At 35.9% G+C, this 13323-nt stretch overlaps 1 protein-coding gene across 1 annotated transcript in view; it reads left to right on the top strand.

The window, feature by feature from the left end:
- The first annotated feature begins 5701 nt into the window (after window positions 1-5701).
- Window positions 5702-13323, top strand: part of fbxw7 (F-box and WD repeat domain containing 7) — a 145593-nt gene continuing 137971 nt past the window's right edge. The window contains exon 1 of the mRNA XM_059342530.1: window positions 5702-6199. The gene's annotated coding sequence lies outside the window, so the exon portion shown is untranslated. The remainder of the gene's footprint in view (window positions 6200-13323) is intronic.

Raw genomic sequence — 13323 nt, 5'->3', positions numbered from 1 at the left:
TCTAACAAAAAGCTATTTTTGGGCTACAGGCCTCGGCTGCCAGGCTGCTTATCAGAACTATGTGTGACCACCAGTAGTAGAAAGTTAAATCAAGTACTGTATGTAAGTGCAGTTTCAAGGTATTTGCACTTTACCTGAATGTTTCCATTTTCTGCTACTTTCTACTTCTACTCCACCACATTTCAGACGCTAACAGTTCTACCTTCTTCTCCCCTAAAACTAAAGCAATTTTAATTATTTCTTTCTTTCTTAACTTTCTTCCTGTTTTCTGTTATTAATCTCATTTATATCTTTTAATAGCAATAGCAATATCTGAGGGGGAAGTGGTGATGATTTAAAAAAATACTGTTACTTTTTCTTTCTTTTCTGCTTCTTTTTACATATTTTTTTTTGTAAAAAATGTTCGAAATGTTTAAATGTTCGAAATAAAATTCAAAACGGCAAATACCAATACTATGTATATTTAATAACTTGAGTTGTTTTCCAAGTTCAGGTTAATTATAAAATATATATATAAAATAATACTATATAATATATAATATAATAAAATAATACTTTGGAAATTCACAAACTTTTTCGGAAAGAAAGTATGAAGTCATTAAAAGGAACCCCAGCATAACATTAAAGTGTTGTACAGAATTAAAATCCATACATCTACTTACATACATCGACTTTTATCAGAGAATCTGTTCTTATTTTACTTGAGCTTTCCTTATTTCTGTTAATTTATTTTACTTGAATTCATTTTATTCTTGCTCAGTTTAACAGCTTTTTTGTCCTCTATCGCTATCTCTCGACATTTTATAAATCAGACAATTGGTTGATTAATTGGGAAAATAATATGCAAATGGATAACGGATAGAAATGAATAAATAAAAATATTTTAAAAAATGAAATATAAAAAAAAATAAAATAAATAAAAAATATCAAAATTAATTAAATGTTTTTGCTTTGCGTGAAGAACTTTGTGACCTAATTTTAAAGAGTACAAATCAAGTCCATAAATACAAACACAACATTACTGTACTGAGAAAGTATAAACACTGTAAGACTACACTTCCACCGTCAGATGCGCTGCAGCAGCAGGTGGAGGGTTTTTGTTGCTGAGTGCACAGGCAGTGTGACTTTCAAACAGCTCTGTTCACACGCTGCCAGATTCTGGCTCAACTGGTTTACATGCAAATAAAGCAGCAATGCTTCTGTGGCAGAGAACCTGCACACAGTCTCACACCAGGTACGATAGAGTTACTGGTATGTGTCAGGTTGGGAATGTTGATGACTTTGATTAAAGCCATTTCTGTCACAGTGAACAGAAATGTGATGTAATCCCCGAGAGGACACATTCATAACATCATATTTCCAGTGACCCGTCTCTCTGAATTTACCAAGCTTTTTGTAGACTGAATCTCCGTATACACAGCAGGCACTGTTGCTGCCTGTCACACTCTGTCAGCTCCATTTCACAGCCGTGTTTGTTTGCCTTCAAGAGCTGTGATGTTACAGAGCATCGTCCGTCTGTCGCAATCATCGCGTTCAGTCATTCTTGGGCAATCTTTGAGTGGAAAACACAACATACACCAGGGAATCTTTGTGTGTGTGTGTGTGTGTGTGTGTGTGTGTGTGTTTGTGTCATTATAAGAGATTTACTTCACAATAGTTTTGAGTTTGGTCATTTTGTAAAGTCGTCATGAGCAATTTTAAAGCGTGTGAAACTTTCCGCTGCCTCTTATGAAAGACTGCTTCTTGCTCCATTTGGACAACATTTGATAAGACACACGAGTCAGTGCAGCTGAGGATACAAAGGTCATGTCCTCTGTTCTCTTTTACCAGGAAATTTGGGGATGTGAAGCAAAATATTTGGCAACGCTTTATAATAACTTGTAATAACCATTAATTAACAAGTAATAAGGCCCTTGTAAGTCCTTACAAGATGCTTATTAACATTACTGTGTGTTTATAAGCCTATATAAGTGTTAATAATGGCATTATAATACAGCTAATAGCAGGCTATAAGAGATTTATAATAGTAAATATATCTTATAATTCTTCATAATAGCATTACAAACACCCATAACCCACCCATTATGTCTTTGCCATGCCTTGACTAATCTTTTGTTTGCTTATTGATGTTAAAATATACTTTATTGCTCATCTATTATAAGTTAACTATAAGTTAACTATGCACTTGTTAACAGTTAACTCTGCTTTTTGCAGCTAAAGGGATCTAAAGCGAGAACAATGCCTTATTACTTGTTAATTAATGGTTATTACAAGGACCTTAATATAAAGCGTTACCAAAAATGTTATATTTTATGATTGGAAGTTGCACATGAAGGGACTTTATTAAATGGTGAGGCCAACTTTGTTTGTTAGGTTTTACTTAATAAAAGGGATTAATAATAACAATTCAACTATTTTCCATGTATATGTAATTCTTCTCTGAGAGCATGGGTCTCACCAAGCATCTGTGTAACATAAATATATATATATAATATAATATAATATAATATAATATAATATAATATAATATAATATATAATAAAATATATATATATATTATTATTATTTTTTATTTTTTTTCTGAAAAACAGGATATTTACCTTTTTTGGCCACTAAAATGCAATTCAATTTAATCAAATGTTATTCAATTTCCCAATTTTCTTTAAGTCATTTTTATTTTATATTATTTTTGCACATAAAATACTAAATAAAATAATAATACAAGAAAATGAAAAAATCAGAGAGGGAAAATTATAAATAATCAATTTATTTTAACCCTTTATAGGGCACTCATTGAAATACTTGGAAATTTCAAATTAGTGTTATTGGGGGATATTACATTACTTTTTAAAATATGTTTCATTTTTATTTTGAAAATCAAAGTCAATTGAGTTACTATTATTATTATTATTATTATTATTATTATTATTATTATTATTATTATTATTATTATTATTATCATTATTATTATTATCATTATTGTATTATACTGCTTGGTCTTCGCTTATTGGCTTGTTCTACGACCTCACTGAGAGTCATGGGGACTCCATTTTGATGTCCACTGAAGTTACCAAATATCGTTCTTTGCCCAATAAAGGGTTAAAAATGTGACAGTAAGTTACGAAAAAATAGAAGAAAAAACAAAATAAAAAATTCTACGAAAATCACACTGAAACAGACCAAATTACAGAATCAAACAACATAAAATCATTAGGCCTAAAAATCTTAAAATAACAAAACATTAAAAGATATAAAAGTAAATAAATGAAAAAAATGATATAAAGACCATATGCTATTACTATTACTGCTTCACTCCAGACATTACTTTACTTTAGTGGGTCAGTGTTTCAGACAGTTGTGTAAGGAAACTGTTTTTGCATGACTAAAACTTAACAAAAACAGTTTAATGAATTAAACATGGTATGAAGATTCAGATTTCTTCAAAAATGATCTGCTGCGTGTGTTTGTGGAAATGTTGAGATATGATCTCAGTATTTCTAAAGTACTGGCTGCAGCCCTGACATAAACATATGCACCACTCAGGATTAACCAGTATATTTTAATGTTTAGTTTCACTGACAAACCAACCAAAACAACATTAAGAGGGATGACACCAGTGAAAGACTCAGGCCAGGGGTTCAGATTTTTTGAGGAATCCGCTTACAGGAACAATTTCCATAAAAGCACACATCTACGGAGTGCTTAGTACCAAAGTGAGGATATTCGCAGTCGGTCTTTGTTTCCAGGGTCTGCTTTTCAGTCTTCGTTGACCAGATGCCAGTCTCAATTCCACACGTCTCAGGATCACATGTTTGGTGCTTAGTGATATCTCTGGGTTTCAGACTCTCCCTGGAGGATCCAGATACAGGGCATGAAAATGACCATGAGCCAAAGCTAACCAGGGCTGGCACTGCAGGACCAACTTGAGCAGCAGCAGCAGCAGTAATCCATGATAACTTGCTTTTCTTTTCTTTTTTGTTGTTGCCTATGAATAAATGAGGCTGAACATGCTGGAAAGAATAAGGTCTAGGTTTTCAACCTGCATGATTTCTGACACACCATGCAAATTTGCATTTGGAGTTTTTCCCCTCTCATGTATTTTCTGCCCAATAAATTTATTGATCAAAAGGTGCGATCCAGGCCGATAAAATGTGATCAAAACTAGAAAATTTAAAAAAAGCAGATCATCACATAATTTTGTAGATATATTTTTAAAAAGAGGTTTTCCTTTTTTTTTTTTATAATTGAGAAAAAATTAAGCATAAAAGTAAAATGATAATGAAAATGGTTGTCATTTTGGGAAAAAACAACAACATTTATGAATTATTTATAACTGTTTCAGCAATTCCAGATGTTTTGTCTCATTTAATAAACAGCCACATTAGGTGTAAAGACTATTTATCGCATTGGGACTACTCTTTGGATAGATTTAAAGATGGGTGTACAACTGGCATGTAAGTGAGTTTTTTGGCACAATTTAGTCCTCATAAAATAATTAATTATTAATAAAATTCTTATGAAATAAGTCCCTTCATGGTATCAATCTTGTGTTTGTTTAATCACAAAGGACACATGTACGCTTACAATGAAATCATGTTGACTTGTCTACCAGAGAGAATTTGCATTTGTGCAGCTACTGCATATGGTCTGTCTTATAATAAAAGACATATTGGCTTTGAAGTCATTAAGAATTTAAATCACAACTGATTGGATTCAGTGGTCTACATAATACTGATTAAAAATGCAATAATTAGCATATTCAACATACACTTCACAGACAAATAGAGATCACTTCAAATCCTCCCGGAAATGACTTTGGAATCAACTAATTGATAATAACCGGAATAAAAATGGGTCATTAACATATCAATTCTGCATATCTAATAAGGCTTGAGAAACACATTAAAATATGTTATCCTCACTCATGTTTTTTTATTCTTTATGCATTATTGATATTGATGTTAATTGTAGCACACTACTAAAAATTAACCAGAATCACTCACTTATTTCTTTTACAGTTGTATTTTTATAAAATGTATATGTAATTTTAAATTTTTTTAGCAAAATATCAAATAAATAAATAAAGTTAAAGGATCAGAATCAGAATTTGGTTTATTATCAAGTTAACAATAAACGCAAGTTTAGCAAAAATCGAGAAACATAAATAAAGAAAAGAAATACAATAAAAATGTGAAAAAAAAAACACTTTTATACAGACAGATGAAGACATTAATGTAACAGTGATTTATTTTACAGTTGCAATTTTGCAGAAAAATTTGCATGAGACTTTTTCATAGAATTTTTGTTATTATAAACAAAACAATACATAAATAAAATAAAAATAAAATTAGATAAATTATATTATTATTATTATTAGTTTATTAAATATCATATAATATGCAATGTAATATTTCGTATAATTTGGGTACATTTAAATATATCCAATATTTTTACAGCAAATTTTGGATGAGTTTTATTTGTTTTCTATTAAAAACAAAACAATACATAAATAAAAGAAAAGCTACATTAAATTATTATTATTATTATTAATAATCAAATTAAATACAATATGTTACATAATATTTACTATGGCTTTGGTATATTTAAATACATCCAAATATTACTATTATTTTCTTACATGGATGTCATCCAGGGAGTATATATGACATCATATCCGAGCGCCCACAATCAAACAAAAACGTGCCATCATCATGTTGCGACAGCCATTCTCTCCAGTCGGTGGAGAGTCCGGAGACGAACCAAGCTGGCGGCTATTGATGAGCCTGTGAACGGCAGATCACCCACAACTGACCCGCTGTTCGGGCTCGGTGGATGTGTTCCCCCTCTTGTAACGGTCGGACTCCGTCATATGTCGCCCAGTGAAAGAACAGAGCCAAAGGGTCGACCAACACTCAGCTAACGTTAGCGGTGTTTTACTAGCCTGCTAACATTGCACGAACTTGGCTTGTGGAAGCTAGTTAGCTCCCGTAGCTAACGTGCTAGCTGCTGTTAGTGAGGTGCAAACACTTGACTTGCTGCTGGTGGGAAACCGAGGAGCGAAGAAGGAGCGTTTCACCTCCCCGGAGCCTGTGGTGTTAGCTTCACCCAGCTCCTTCAGGGACACCTCGGTCTGGATACACGACCAATAAAGGAGTCACCGGAGAGGCCTGCTGTCTTTGTTCATCTCCACATTTCCGAGGTAAACACAGAATAAAATCACAAAGTGCACCATCACAACTGGAGAATATTGTAGTAGCCGACCAGTGGAAGTGGGCCTAGCATTAGCCAGCTAACGCAATAGCTCGTTTGCTTAGCTTAGTTAGCATTGCTCACGCTAGCCAACTTAACGCACTTCTGTTGCTGTGGAAGCTTGTTAGCGATTTGAAAGAAGTTTTCGGTGTCACTGTGGCTGCTCGTACTGTGTCGTAATGCTTCAAGCATTCTTTTAAACAATTGGACTAAGTTTGGTACTTGTGTTGGTTCCGTCGCTGAAACTTTGCCTTTTAAACAAGCTGCACAAACTTGAGTCCAGAGCTGCAAAGTGCGAGGAGCTCAAACCGCATGCAACACGTTAGTTATGTGAGCACAAACTTTTAACATTCAACTTGTTTATAGTGTAGACAGTGAAGATGTAGGTGTAAAGTAGCAGTTGAATTATCGTTGTTTTCTCTGATAGTCGAGTTTTTTTGTCCCAAATGCTAACAGACCCCCATGAGGAGTTAACTTCACTTGTTGGCAATACATTTTGCTTTACCCAGATGTTCTCAGAGGCACACGAATGACATAAAACAAGGGACAATAACAATACTTTGTTTGGAGATTTGGACTGCTAACATTTTGGAACACATACTGGATTACTGCTCTTATTTCGCAATGCACAGGAGCAACTTTAGTCTCACAGAAGGCAGCTACTGAAGTAACGGTGGATGGACTGAATGTTAATATGGTCCAGTAATCTGTCCTCAGTATATACTCGGTTGCCACTTTATAAGGTACATCTAGCCAAAAATCATCCACGTAAAACAGCCCTGAAGTAGCCCTCATCAGTGTGAAGGATATAATATAGAGTTTTTGTTTAAATGGTTGCAGAGATGTTTGTGCTGCTGTTGAATTGTATAGCCTACTGCTCTGCTAAGAGGTGTTTCTGACACTTAAACTCAGCATATTTGTTTATATAGATGGTAACTGTATAATAGACACACCTGTAGTTTAGTTTTGAGACTTCTCCTGGTTTTGCAGCGATGTGGAATACGGACAAATGAGAAACAGAGACCTGGTGACTTATGTCACTGCATCATTATAATGTTTTTATTATAATGCTTTGGATCATAATTAGCAGAACAGCCACATCTCTGACTTTGTAGCATCTAGAAAATCTGTAATATCTCTACTGACTAAGCTACCTAAAGAATCAAGGAGGAACCCAGTTTGAGCTCTTACTGGATTTACTATTTCGATATTCATATAATCCATTAGAGATAATGTATTTGCGATAATGGCAACACAAAGTATCATGTGCATTAATGGTGTCAGACTTTAACTTTGATCCAACATGTAGACCATCATTACATAGTTTTTGTTATCTTTTGTTTTGTTGACTAACTTTAGACGTATCTAAACTTGACAGAATGGTGAGAAACCTGTATAAAGTTTTAACTTGCCACAGTACCCATATTTCTATTAGAGTAATCCAGGGAGCAAATTCAGCTTTTTCAAAAACGGGAAGAAGGTTTTTATCAAGGTTTCTGATACCAAGATATGATGTTTACATGTGCTCCACATAGCCAGCGTAGTGCGAGAGTGCACTCATTTTCAACCTGTGTTTGACCCCAACCCTTCATGTTTTGAGGTTAGAAAAAATCTGTGGGCGTTTATTCACACAAACTCAAGTCTGAAACTTTTCATTACACACTACTGCTATAAACACCAGAATTGTACAGAGCTCCATTACCAGACAAAATATTTACCCCCTGAATATCTCTTGTTTTTCTAGTCTGGAAGTCAGTTGAGTTTGATTTAAACGTCACTAACATTGAGATAAATTACAACCTGCATTTCATTTCATAAAAGTAGTGTCCAACACATGTTAAGCCAAGGTCAGGAGGAGTGTTGTGAAGTCAGGTCAAAAAACACAAACACAGCCAACACTGGTTTAAATAATTTCACAGTGCTGTTTTTAAAGATGTTGTAGACTGTTGGCTCCTATTTCTTCTCCAGGACAATACTACTGCTTCTCTGACCTTCCTGCTAGTTAACTGCTTTCCCTTGACCTCTCAGGTCTGAGCCTGTCCTTGATGAGATAGCTAGAGTGAGAAACGTCTGTGTGTTGGTCCTGAAGTCAAGACTGAAAACCAGTGTCATAGATCAGGGACTAAACTTTTTAATCTTGAAAATTTTATGTAAATAAATGTCTGCTAAAGAGAAACTTTGCAATCTTTTTTTGTGTTTGATGAATGAAAGAAATGCATTGTTTTACATCGTGGGGACTTTGGGTCCTGGTGGCATGGAGGGAGGTAGGGTGTCGTTCATTTGCATGTGATGCTAGTGCTGCAGTGACATAGAGCTGATTAAAAAATATTGGCAAAGTTCCCTTTAATTCACTCAAAACAACATGGCCCACTTTTTTTTTAGTTTGCATAAGAATCACATTTGAATAATCTCGTAAAAACCCGTAAGAAGGAGTTATAAACCCTGTTGTCTTTGCATTAGAAGTAATGGTAAAAGTTTTGAATTTGAGGGTGTTGCATTACAACGAAATGTGTGATAGGGAAAGCGTGATAGATGCTTTTACAGTCAGTAGATTTAAATTTTTTTATTTTAAGCACAGTGTCAGATGAGTCATGTCTCGAAACAACGTCCTCGGGCGAGAAGTTGAAGTAACGTTTTATATCATACGGATCACGAAAGTGCAGCTGCAAAGTTGCTTTTCCCTTTGCACAAGATCCATGTGATGCACTGAGCCTAACCACAGAATCCCACTGTTTACACACCGTTAGAACACAGTGATAGTAAAGATAAGTTACTTGTCAAATTAGGCCTATAACTAATCCAACAAAGCTTTTCCTTTTAAAACAACTTTTGGTAAACCATAGCGAGAAGTCCACTTCCCTCTGACACACTGTCAACAGAAGCTGAGCACACAAAGTTAAAGATAGGATTTATTTCGGTGTTGTTGTGTTTCTTTATGCCTGGTTGCATAGAAGTTATTCGTTTCAATGTACATTTTTTAGCAACAAACTGTCAAGAGGTGCATTAGGACATGTTTGTGAAGGGGTCTGGACAGGCAGCAACGTTTGTAGGTTTCCAACTAATACTTGAAATCTGGCCTGGATGTTGTGGTTTTTGTCTTTGCCAACCTACATACCTCTGTTGCAAACACAACAGTATTGATTGTTTGTCAAACTAGAAAGAAGTGTAGTCCTTATACTGTATATCTGTTGATATTGTTGGGTATCAAATTATTCAACGCCAGTATAGACTGTAACTTTTTCTGCAATGATGCATTTTCTTTAGGTATACATGTTCACAGAAGAGATTTTAGAGGAGATCCATTGAGAGCAACACATTAGTCACATTTACCAGAAATAGGTTTGTTTATCTGATTTTAAAGCCAACAGGGAAGAACCACTTTGTGTTCTGAAGTTCAGCTGGCTCAGCTTCACCTCTTGTTTTGATAAAGCAGCAATGTATTGGAACCAACATAATAACACTCAACATCAGTAGGGTCGTTCAGTCAGTGCGTTTACATGCACAATTTAATTGAACTATGCTTAAAAATGGATTTTGGCGTCTAATTGGACTTCTGTCCTCTCCAGTTTACATGCAACTGAGAAAATCGAATAACTGATCGGAACGTGTCTCCTAAACACTGGGAGGCGATATGCTTATTTCCAACGGGTTAATACAGCCACTTTCCAGTTGACCTCAGTTTGACACTTTGTGCTGTCGCTACTGACCAGCTAACACAACCGGCTACTGAGACCGGCTAATGTGACCGGCTTTCTTGAATGTTTTATTGTTCCGGGGTCATACGCCAGCGCAGGGGTGGTGAGTTGAACATGCGCACATGCGTTGTCATGTCATACAATGCCGGCGAAAATCCTATTCCAATCGCATTATCTTGGTGTCTTAATCGGAGTTGGAGAGCTCCGACATTGGTCAGACTAATATGTTTACATACAGTGCATTTTAAATCTTTGAGAATCTATCTTGGCTTCTTGTCTCTGGTAAAGTTAATACTTTATTTGCTCTCTGTTGCTCTGGTGTTGTTGTAATTTATTTAGTTTGGGCTTATCTTAGATTTGATTTGGCTTACCTTGGTTATTTAGGCTAAATTGAGCTGTTATTGCCTTTGTTTCTAAGTTTCTGTGGGAGTGGTCTTCTCCTTTTTAAAGCTCTATCTTAGCTGTAAAATCTTAGTGCAATTTAAATATTTGAGGATCTATCTTGGCTTCTTGTCTCTGGTAAAGTTAATACTTTAATTTGCTTTCTGTTTGCTCTGGTGTTTTTATAATTTATTTTAGTTCGGCTTAGAATTTTATTTTCTGGCAAGTGCAACTGAAGGTGGACACTAGAGCTGTCACTCTTTCCCTAAAATAAAGTTTGGATGAATCCGAATTAGAAAAGTTTTTGGTTGAACTAATTTTAACTTTATTTCTGATTAAAAAAAAATGTCACTGATAAGATAACAGACATACTTTTGTTCGTAATGTTGACTTGTGGACCATTATTATGTCATCGTTGATCATTCACTGTGAACATTATAATATGCAAATTCAAGAGACATCGCCCAACCCTAATAATAGGCAGTTTACTGTCTACAAACCAAGCAGCTACACTTTTATTTTCATTACCCACAATCAGTCAAAATGCCTTCTTTGTATCTCTTCTGTATAACCCTTCAGGTCAATGGGCGAGGCAATATAAATAAGTCAGGATTAGTGAATGTAAGTACAAAGATAAGCTGACAATATTGAGACAAGAGTGGCATTTTCTCAGTTCACATGGATCAGTGTGATGAAATACCATTTTTCTGGCTGTGGTTGTTGCTGCAGGGCCTTGGAGAGTGAGAGATGAGGGGTATCCTCGACTTTGTTTGCAGAAAGCTTCACATTCCCACAGTCCTGACTGTTGCTGCGTAACTGACCCCAGGGCCTTCCTAAAACCATTCTCATATGGACAGTGAGATTTCCTGGCTTTGAAGCTTGTGTTTGCAAAACATGAAGGGGGGTACGAGTAAGATGAGTTATAAAGGACGTCAATAGAGAGTGTTTCAGGTGGCATGCTTTCCTGGAGAATAGACTGGTCTTAGAAGGTCTGTACTGTACCAAACAAAAATTTTTGTAGTTTGTAGGATAGAATTTTTAATCATATCGCATCTCTGCAGCACAATACTTACCTCAGAATCAAGTTTTTACACATATCTTGCCTGTAACAAATTTTTTGACTGGATGAATTTTTGATGTGCCAAAGCAAAAATTTGGTCTTGAGTGATTACTCGCAATTGACTTGGAAAATTTGGTTTGGGTTAGGTCTGCAGCCGCAATCAAACTGGGAATTTCTATGAAATGCCTCTTTATAGACTTCATACCTCTTTGACACTTCATGTTTTCCCCCAAACTTTCATCTCTGTGTAGGTTCCCCTAACAATCGAGTAGGCATTACAGGTTCTCCTGCAAGAACTTAACCACTAGTACCTCTACTTTCAGTTATTGCAATCACTACTATAATTTTGCTATGTAAAGTAGTTTTCATGAAAATTGGTTTAATTGTTCAGTGGCATCAATTTTTTTAGGAGAGAAACAGAAAAAGATTGGCAGGATCTGAAAAGATGAGATCTGTAGCACACAGTTACCGTGGAAGAATTTCAAAACAAGGCGCTGCCACTTCTGTTTGAACATAACTAATGTTTTTATCACAGTCAGATGAGGCAGTGGTAGCGTAGACGTTTAAATTTCCTGTTATACATTGGGAATACCCCCAAGGCACCAAGGATAGCAAAGACCATCTGGCTGATGGTTTAGGAAGAAGTGGAAAGGACCAGGAGGATGAGGACTGAAGAGAGAAGTGTTTGTGTTGAAGTGGAGTGCTTTGGTGATGCAATGAGTGCAGTCTGATTATAATGGGCAGTCCTCCAGGCCTTTTGGGAACTAAAACACTGTTAAATGAAAGGGACATTTGGATGAGTGATTTGTGACATCCGCTGGATTGGGGGAATTGATGATGGTGGTTCAGAGAGGGGGAGGGATTGAGGTAGGTTTACTGGTCAAGATCAATTTGAGGACTTCCTCCAGGTTAGAGAAGCTTGAGAGAGATGATTGCAGTGTTAAAAAAGGCTGTTAGATTTTAACTGGTGGAGGGATGTTTTAGCTGCAGGGTGAGTTGAGAGGAAAGACTGAAAGTGGGAAGTGTTATTTTCGTCAGTCTTGTTATATATGTGCCACTTTTTTGTCATCCAAATAAAAGAAACCAGACAATCATGGGGATGTTGAGCACTGATGTTTAGGACTACATGAGAGAAGACAGAAGGTCGAACGAGGATGAAAGATAAAAGATGTGAATGTGGTGGAATAGGTTGAGAGATTCAACAGACAGGAGGAAGTATAGCGTCTGTAGGGACATATTTAAAAGAGTCAGTAAACAGGGGAAAGGAGAAGGAAATAAAACATGAAGAGGAGAAGCAAAGCGATTAGAAGAGCGGGCTCTATTAAAGTCCAGGCTGCCGTCAGCGGTATGCGTGTGTGGGCGGTGGTACTTGAGAGAAAGTGAGATCAAGGAAAGAGGAAATTAAAGGGCTTTTCTGCGGGGAGGTCCAAGTCACCTTGAAGAGAGCGGGATCTCCCATCTCCAGGAAATCTCATGAAAAAACCCCATCAAGTAGGACTTTGGGGCATCAACAGACAACAACATCAAGGAGGGTGGAAATAAAGGTTAGGCTGTAAGTAGGTCAAATGTTTGGATATTGTAGCACACAGTAGGCCTTTTATCTTCCTTACCTCCTTTTGAAGGAACTCTCAAGCCCTCTCACACTCCCAATTACTTATCCTTTATATAATAAACAGTCTTATGAGTTACGCAGTTGTGAGTAATAAATCAAGATTTTGGATGCTTATTGATAATCATTTTGCAGCATCACCGATCGTTGTGCAACTCTAAAAGCATTTACTCACTGGGGATGTTTTGATGATTAAAAATCACACTTCAATATTTTTTGTCTTGAGTACTTTTACACAGACTATGAATATTCTGCAGCAGAAAAGCAGCTGTATTTTTTGGGATCAAGTTGAAGTTTTCTGAGCTTTTGAACAGAAAGGTGACAACTAA

This window comes from Centropristis striata, chromosome 1 (genome assembly GCF_030273125.1).
Source record: "Centropristis striata isolate RG_2023a ecotype Rhode Island chromosome 1, C.striata_1.0, whole genome shotgun sequence".
Lineage (NCBI taxonomy): Eukaryota > Metazoa > Chordata > Actinopteri > Perciformes > Serranidae > Centropristis > Centropristis striata.
The sequence above is the reverse complement of the archived record's forward strand: the minus strand, read 5'-3'. Positions and strand labels throughout refer to the sequence as shown.